Genomic DNA, 9,493 nt, shown 5'->3' with positions numbered 1-9,493 from the left:
CTATGGGACTCCTCAAGAATCAGCTCCTGTAACCCATCTATATTGGGCACACAAATCCGGCCGTGAAGTATTAATACCCCATCTTTACTAATATCCACCTATTTGGAATCACCATGATGCACCGTGTCCTTAAGAAAAAACAAATGGGATCATCACATTGACGCGCCTTGGTGAGCTCAAACAAAGACGACTGTGGTACAACACAAGAAAGAACCCTTCTAGGCTCCGAAACATGCAACCTTACGAACATGTTGGCCAAAGTCTTAATATCCAAAGCTAATGGTCTCTCCCCAATCGGAATAAAAGCAAGAGTTCCCATGCTTTCAGCCTTCCCACTCAAAGCATCAGCCACCACATTGGCCTTCCCGAGATGATAACAAATGGTGATATCATAGTCCCTAAGTAGCTCTAACCACCTCCGTCACCTCAAGTTCAGATCCTTTTATTTGAATAAGTGTTGAAGACTCCTGTGATCTGTGAACATCTCACAAGACACGCCGTAAATATAGTGCCTCTAAATTTTGAGCGCGTGAACAATGGTTGTTAACTCTAAATTGTGCACTGGGTAGTTCTTCCAATGCCAACCTGTAAAGCATCACAGTAAATTGTATAAAAACCCGATGCTGAAGGCAAAACTTGAACTAGAGTTGTAGTCAAGGCAGTGTTGAGCTTCTGAAAGCTTTCCTTACACTCGTCTAACCACCTGAATGTGGCGCCCTTCTAAGTCAATCTAGACAAAGGAACTTCAATGGATGAAAACCCTTCCATAAAGTGGTGATAATACCTGGCCAAGCCCAGAGAACTTCGGATCTCAGTAGCGGTAGAAGTCTTGGGCCAACTTCGAACTACCTCAATCTTCTTTGGATCCAACTTAATCCCCTCACTGGACAAAACATGACCCAAGAATGCCACTAAGTCTAGCCAAAACTTGCACTTGGAGAATTTAGCATCTTCTTCTCCCTCAAAGTCTGGAGCACAAACCCTAAGTGTTGATCATGCTCCTTCAGCTTCGAGAATACACCAATATACCATTAATGAACACAATGAAGAATGAATCAAAATAAGGCTAAAACATGATGTTAATCAAGAGCATGAAAGCTGCTAGTGAATTAGTTAGTTCAAATGATGTCACCAAGAACTAATAGTGGCCATAGCGGGTCTTGAATACAGTTTATGGAATATCTGAAGCCCGAATCTTCAATTGATGGTACCCCGATCTCAAATAAATCTTCGAGAATACTTTAGCACCCTAAAGCTGATCAAAGAAATCATCAACATGCGGTAGTGGGTACTTGTTCTTGACGGTAACCTTGTTGAACTGCCTGTAATTAATACACATCCTCATAGAGTTGTCTTTTTTATTCACAAATAGAACTGGATCACCCCAAGGTGAGACATTCGGTTTGGTGAAGCCTTTTTCAAGAAACTCCTAAATCTGCTCCTTTAATTCCTTCAACTCTGTTGGTGCCATGCGATATGGTGGAAAAGAGATGAGATGAGCGCCCGACACTAGATCAATACAAAAATCAATATCCCTGTCAGTTGGCATGCCTAGTAGGTCTGTTGGAAACATATCGAGAAACTCCCTCACTACCAAAACTGACTCAATAGTAGGAGTATCAACTCTAACATCCCTCACAAAGGCTAAATATATCAAGCACCCATTCTCAGCCATCTGTTGTGCCTTCAGAAAAGACCTCACCCTACTAGGAACATGATCCAATGAGACTCTCCACTCCAACCTCGGCAACTTGGGCATAGACAATGTAACGATCTTGGCGCCAAAACCAATCCATCCCCAAAATCACATCAAAATCCACCAAATTGAGTAATAAAAGGTCAACCCTAGTATCATAGCCCTCAATAGTGACCAAACAAGACCAATAGACACGATCCACCACAATAGAGTCCCCAGCGGGTGTAGAAAAATTAAAAGGGGTAATCACGAGACATATCCACATATGAAGTAATATAAGATGACACATACGAATAAGTGAAACCTGGATAAAAAAATCTGATGCATCTCAATAATAGACTGGAATAATACATGTGATAATGACATCTAATGCAACTGCCTTAGTCCTACCAGGTAAAGCATAAAAACGGGTTTAGCCTCCCCCTTTAGGATGTCCTCTACCTTCATGTCCTCCACATCCAGCTGGTTGTGCAGGTGGAGTAGCAACTAGAGCGGAAACCATAGCTTGAGTACCTACGGAGGTCTACCTCTCCGAAGTCTAGAATAATCTCTCACTATCTGCCTAGTATCACCACACTTGAAACAACCAATCTCCGATCAAAACTTGGATCCGGGTTCGTTTGCTCAAACTGTTGACCGAAGTCAACCCAGTTGAGTTTTAAAGCTCTAATTCACAATTTAATCCATTTTTCACATAAAAACCTTTAGGAAAATTATATGGACTGCGCACTGTTGATACCCAATTTTTCCCTATATATTTTCAATATGAAAATAACTTCAAAATGGCATATATATGCATATGTAAGTATATCCACGTGTTTTATTATTTTTCCATAGTTTTTTAAATATGTATGTATGTATGTATGTATGTATGTATGCATATATAAGCATGTCCAAGTGCCTTATTATTTTTCCCATAATTTTTAAGGTTTTTAAATTGATTTACTTCCTATCTATAAAATCCCTAATAATTATTTTCAAAATCATTATTTATTTTTGATAATTCATCTATGGGATTTTTATATTCATGCCAAAATATGGCTAAAATAAATTTTACATATTTTTACAATTTTATTTAGTATTTTTAAAGCTAAATTGCATATAATTGCAATATTAGCCCTTTTAAGGTTTAATTAGGTTTTATATATTAATATTGGGTCCTGTATTTTTAAATTGTTAATTATGTGTTATAAATCATTTTAGCCCTTTCAATTTAGTTTTCCGAAACTATTTACTATTTTTATAAATTAAAAAAGAAAAAACTGGCTATTTAAATAACAACCCCTTTTGTATTTGAATTATAACCAAATTGGACCCCAATTCCCCAGCCCAATTTTAATTTTAACCCGACACTTACCATTTTTAAACCCTACCCAAACCCGGATCCTTACCTACCCCTTTTAATCTAGGTCGTTGATCATTCAGATCAACGACCACCATTCCCCCTTACCATATTTAACCCAAACGACCCCTAACCTAATTCATTTGTTACCAACCCGCCACCCTTGAATCCCCTCTCATCTCAAACTCTCTCTGAAACCTAATGTTAACCCTAGCTACCGCCACCCAAATCCACCCTAAACCCCTACAATCCTCGCTCAATTCATGGACTCCCATGGTCGTTTGAGATGTATACCAGTCTCTTATGTCTCCTGGTGGCCTATTTACATGATTTCATTGAAAGATCTCGAAGAGATCTAGTCCAGACCTTGCTCAACTTCTATCCATGGTGATATTCCGTCCATCCATGGCTGCTCGAATCAGATCCATGGCTTTTCCGGCTAAAACCTGTAACGATTTAACGTTTTCTCGTCCTCTTTGGGTTCTCTGAAACCCTAGCTCTTGAGATCTTTTACTTTTCTTTGAGATCTATCTTCGATCTAGATAAATCCATGGGATTTAACCGATCTTTTCTTCGACTCTTTTATTTCTTTGGAAAAAACCTAGTTAAAATCCTCCGATCTCTTAGATCTATGGTAGATCTATGAGATTCTTAAGGTTTTTGCTTTTTTTCCTAAAAATGTTTCTCTGATTTCAAACAGTTTCTCTATTTTTTAAAACGAGGGTTTCAAAACCCTTTTTTGTAAAAAGTGATTTCTTTCTGATTACTGTGATTTTAGCATGTTTAAACGTTACTTGAGACTTTCCTTTTAGCTCGATTCATTTTGTCAAGAAACCCTAATACTTTTGGGGTTCAATTCGAAGTTTGAATTTGTTTGCAGTGTGTTTGCATGATTGTTATGAACCTTCTGGGCTTTATGTGTGTTCTATATGCTCTTGTGATTCTCGTTTTGATCTATTCTTAAGGTTTCTTTGATTTTGTATGAAACCTTGTTATTTATAGGTCCAACCATTTGTTTTACTGATTGCTCACACAATTTGTAGTGATTTTGTATGATCTCCTTATGTCTACACCTTTGATTCTGTATATTTTCCTTGTAAGCCTATACTGATTTTCAAAAATTACTACCTTACTTTCGTGATACTTTCCTTGGATAATACTGATTCCCTGTGATTTTCAATCTCACCCGTGATTCTTTGAACTAATTTTCAAAATCAATTTGTAATCTGCCTGTTTATGTGCCCTATATACTGTTATTTTACTTTCCTTATTTGAAAATATTCTGTACTTCGTCCCTATTACATGCATCATGCTTTTACTATTCCTATTATAGCAAAATCACTCTTGCAAACAATTATTTTCCTTATTTGATACAACTTGTACCCGATTGAACTGACTCCCTAAATTAAGGGAGTCTGGGTCTTTAATTGATTCTAGATGGTATTATTTCTATAATTATGATCAGTCAATACTTGTTACCTTATTTTCTGTTTTCAAATCTATAAATACCCTACCCTTTTTCTCTAAACGCGAACAATTGAGTTCAAAAACACACACTTACACATTCAAACTCTCTTTCTTTCTCTACTAGTTATGCTACTGCCTTGTCTAGTCGGCTGAAAGCTAAGGATGGACTTTAGAACCCTGATTACTTTTCTTTTCTACAGTTTGCTTCCTTGATTGGTATGTCTTAGTTTAATTTTAAAGCTCCCACAACAACATGCTTCCTTATTTGTTTTAGCTTCTTTCATTTTTGGTCTACTTCTGTTTGTGGTCCTGTTAAGATACATTACCAGCATGCTGTAATATGTCCCCTTCCCCTTTAGATTAATGCACTCCCCTATGTGTGTTTCAAGGCATACTCTGTCAGTCACTTATTATGTACTTGCTATCCCAAACCCCTATCCCCTCCATGTGTTGGTGTTCTTTTGGTTGGTTTGTGATTATGCCAGTATCAGCTATTGCTGTGCATGTCCAGACCAGACCCCTGCTGGGGTCATGTGCTTACAGACTAGTGTCTGTGTATCCCCAAAATCCCTTGACCCCCCTATGTGGCTACTGGTTCTGTGTGTGATCCCATCTTAAGGGGTTTTGAGTTTTGTTTACTACTACCAGTGCTTTCAATCATCTTTGTTACTGATTGCTTTCAAAAAAATGGATTTGATAGTCCAGTTTTTTCACAAACTCTTTTTCAAACTATGTCAAGCACTCTCACATATACTCTTACAATGCTAGGTTATGCCCTTCTTGTGTGAGCCTTGCCTTAGGACCCTTGAGCTCCCTTTGAACTTGGACACATAAGAGCTGACCCTTCCACATTGCACTTACTCTTAGTTATGCAATCTGGGTGTGAGCACTGCCCGGGATCCTTTGAGGTCCTTAAGGAACTCTGACACACCCAGATATGAGAAAGGCTTTGGAACAATATTGGCATTGAAGTGGTTTATTACATAACTCAGAGAGGATGTCAGGATCAGGCTTCATATGGTTGTAACTTCTTATTTTTCACTTTTTTGTAATTCAATCATCTGGTCTGTAATAATTTGGGGATGGATAGTAGAAAGGGAAAGGGTGATTATGCATGTTTTAGCTATCAAAAGGGTAGAAAATATGCTATTAGGTTTATATTCCTACTTGCGCAATAGGAGTCTTGCTTAGGATTCATCTCATGCATTAGAGATTATGTTCCCTAGGACTACACTTACTGTTTCAGCATGCTCATTTCACTATCATATCACTTAGAAAGTTCTGCATTAAATGTGTTAATAACTGGTATTTATGCGATCATGCTCCTACTGTCATGCACACTTAGAGATCCTGTTTTAGGCTAAACAATACTAACAAACATATCATCTCTGCATATTCTTGAAATCATGTTTTAAACGCTGTAATATTTGTGCATATAGAAATCCTACTTAGGATTCTGCATATACATCATTCTGCATCTCTGTACATTAGATGCCATGTCTTTAGGATTTCATTTATATTCACTTAAACACACTTAGGCTAACTATGAATGCATAAAGGGACTAAAACAATTTTACTCAATGTTTTACGAGCAACTGGCCATAATTCTATGTGTTGAACATCTAGAACAACATGTTTTAGGTAATAGAAATAATCTCCAAACCGTCTTAATGATTCTGAATAACTACTGAATACTGCTTACGCCTAGGCAAGCCTTAGGTAATTGCTTAAATAAAACTGGAGCTGCCTTTATTTAAATATCAACTGCTACAACCAGCAGGCAGGCCTGATTCAGACTTCTTTTCTGAGTTATATAATGAGTTTGTTTCTGACTTAAACACCCTGCTTAGGATTTTAAAAAAAAATTCAAACCTTAACTGTGTATAAGTCGTGTTGTCTATGTGCACTATTTGCGGAGGTATAACTGAACCTTCTATCTGCTCATATGTTTCCCCCATAATTGCAGTCTTATATGTTTTGTATGTCACCTTAGCATTTTTACCTTTAAACCTGAGGGTCTGCCTAAAATCTCCTTCTTATAGGAATAGGAGTCCTAAAGTTCTTCCGGGACTGATAGGAAGGGACGGGTAGCAGCATGCAATAGAGTTCGAGACCAACCCTCGCTTTAATTACCTTTATGGGGCGAGAAAGGGTAGATATGAATATGATGACTGGTGCTCTAATACCACGTGTATCCCCTCTTCTGAGGAGTATCGGGTATTGCATTGATGTGATCCATATTACAAACAAACCTAGGACACCCCTTTTATTTTTATAAATATGCCTAGACTATAACTCTTTTCAAAACCTTGCTTTTATTGTTTTTCAAACACTTGTGTATTTAAACTCAAAATCCCCTATTACTTGAGCCTTGTTTGTTTACTTGCTAATTGCACAAATTCACAAAAACTATTTGGCCAGGAACTGCACTAGTGGATCCTGAGGGGTGCCTAACACCTTCCCCTTAGGATAATTCAAGTCCTTACCCTATCTCTAGTTATCCAACGTAGTTGTAGATAAACCTTGTAGGTGCTCTAATGCACCTTAAAAATCGTTAGGTGGTGACTTTCAAATAAGCAATACCCAATTCCCAAAAGGAAATGAATCATCACACCTCCATAAATGTCAAAACACGGACTCCTCTTCGCGGAGGGAAAAATGGGGCGCGACAAGCATGAGGGAATAGAAACTTATATATTATACATACTGGCCTATAAGACCAAAATGATCACTTGTACACTAAACATGGGCTGACAAGGCCATACAATCTTTCACGTACACGACATCTGTCTACAAACCTCTAAGAATACATAATTTTCATAAAGGTTGGGAAAGAGTCTCGCCATACCAAACAATACATGTCTAAATCATACTAACCAATCAAGCAACTCCGAAGCAAATAGAGCGCACCAACATCTTCCGCTGAGCTAATAACCTACTTGGAGGGCTCTCGACCTGTCTATCGGGACCTGCGGGCATGAACGCGTAGCGTCCCCAATCAAAAAGTGACGTCCGTATGAATAATATACCGAGTATGTTAGGCACATAAATATATACATAACAGACATGGAAGAAATATAGAGTAAATGACTCAACCTGTAAGTCTGTATAACTCTGTAAATCATGAAATATGTATAGTGTCATGCATATGCGTATGAATGTCATGTCGTGTATAGATACATGTGTTCATAACATTGTCAAGCCTCTAAGGGCATCCCATCATATCATCTCGGCCACTGTGGGCAAATCATCAACGTATACTAGCTGATCAGGTGGTGGTGCGTATATAATATCGTAACCTTTTCCCATATCCCATATACATATATATACATATATACGTGTATATAACGTCGTCCGAGTCACGGGTCAATGTACATGTATAAATGCATTAAATGCATAAGAAATACATTAAAGAGATTTTCTCGGAATGCCATAAAATTCAATATGCCTTTCGGATAACTTTATCAAATACATATTTTTTTTGACACCCATGAACAGAAGATAGTAATAATTCACATGGGGAATCAAGGATATAGACACCCCTAGTATTTCTATGAATAGAGTTATTTATGAAAGTTGCGTATTTTGCTCGTTTCATTTGTATCATTTGGATCATGCCAAAAAGAAAGAAAGGATGACCTTAACATACCTGGAGTAGGAAAAAATCCGTATGATATTATTATTCCACTTTGACGACTACAAGAATATTAAATCACTATACGCTTCTCGCTCTTTACTCAACTTAACTTTTGCCTTTTGTTCCATTTTTTTGGATCTAATATTGAGTTCAACAATGCCTCTGAAGCTATTAAACATTGGTTTCTCCTTTTACTTTGCATACACGAGGCAATTTCGATTTTGAAAGTTCTTGAATCTTTCTAGAAACTCATTTAAACGTAGGAATTCCATATATTCTTTGCAAATGAGTTATCTGTAGAACTTTGAGATCCTATAGAACTGGTTAAATGAACTCCCTCATGTAATTAATGGATCTGGAAATAAGAATCATTTTTCTAATATTAAAATATGGACAAACTACTCATAGTCCTCCCAATTGTCTTCATATAACCTAGCTTATGTCATAGGTCATCCCCTACTTAAAGAATGATTTTTGCCACCCAATATACTTAATGTAACACATATAGCAAATGATTAATGAGTCACTGTCCAAGAAATTGGTTTGCTACCAAGTGGGGGTGGGGTAGGAAATTTTAATTTTTATCCACTTATTAGGTAATTAGGTAGTGTCATGTTACTCGGTAATTAACCAATTACCCGCATAATTAGGAATTATCTCAAACTACTTAAAATACTACTCACTTTTAACACACCTTATACACCTTACTATCATGGCCATGTGGTACTTTGTATGACACTAGTTCAAAAATATCGGGTATTATAGTTCTAACCGTATTTTATTCCAAAATGACAAATTTCGACGAAATTCTTTTTCTTCGACTTGCTTACTCTCTCACCTTCACGAATTTACTCAATACTTGTTTGAAATAGCATAATACTTATAACCTCACAATAATCTCATTCCCGAACTTATGTCGATTAAATTATGATGAAACTTTATCGTACGAAAATGCGGGATGTAACATCTCATTTCCGAGTTTCAATTAATTTGTTTATGGTATACTTTCATGTACAAAAACATGGGGTGTAATATGGAAGTCTAGAATAATCGTTGTAGGAACCCCGTGCAGAAGGTGCACATAAAGGTGACTGTCCAATATGAGTACCCTGAGGTCTGTGACTAGCTGGAACACTACGAGTGACCTGAAGTGTGGACTAAACTGGTCGACCATTAAAGGCTCTACCACGAATAGCTGAAACTGCAAAGCGAGAACCACTAAATCCTCTAAAACCCTGAGGCCTTGCCCTACCAATCCTCAATATCCTAGCCGCAGATATGCTCTAATATCCTAGCAATCTCCACAACCTAATGGAATGGGTCTGAGTTTCCAACTCCCGTGCCATCCAAA

The sequence above is a fragment of the Nicotiana tabacum genome, chromosome 3 (genome assembly GCF_000715075.1).
Source record: "Nicotiana tabacum cultivar K326 chromosome 3, ASM71507v2, whole genome shotgun sequence".
In the NCBI taxonomy this organism is placed as follows: Eukaryota; Viridiplantae; Streptophyta; class Magnoliopsida; order Solanales; family Solanaceae; genus Nicotiana; species Nicotiana tabacum.
This window is presented reverse-complemented; position numbering follows the sequence as displayed.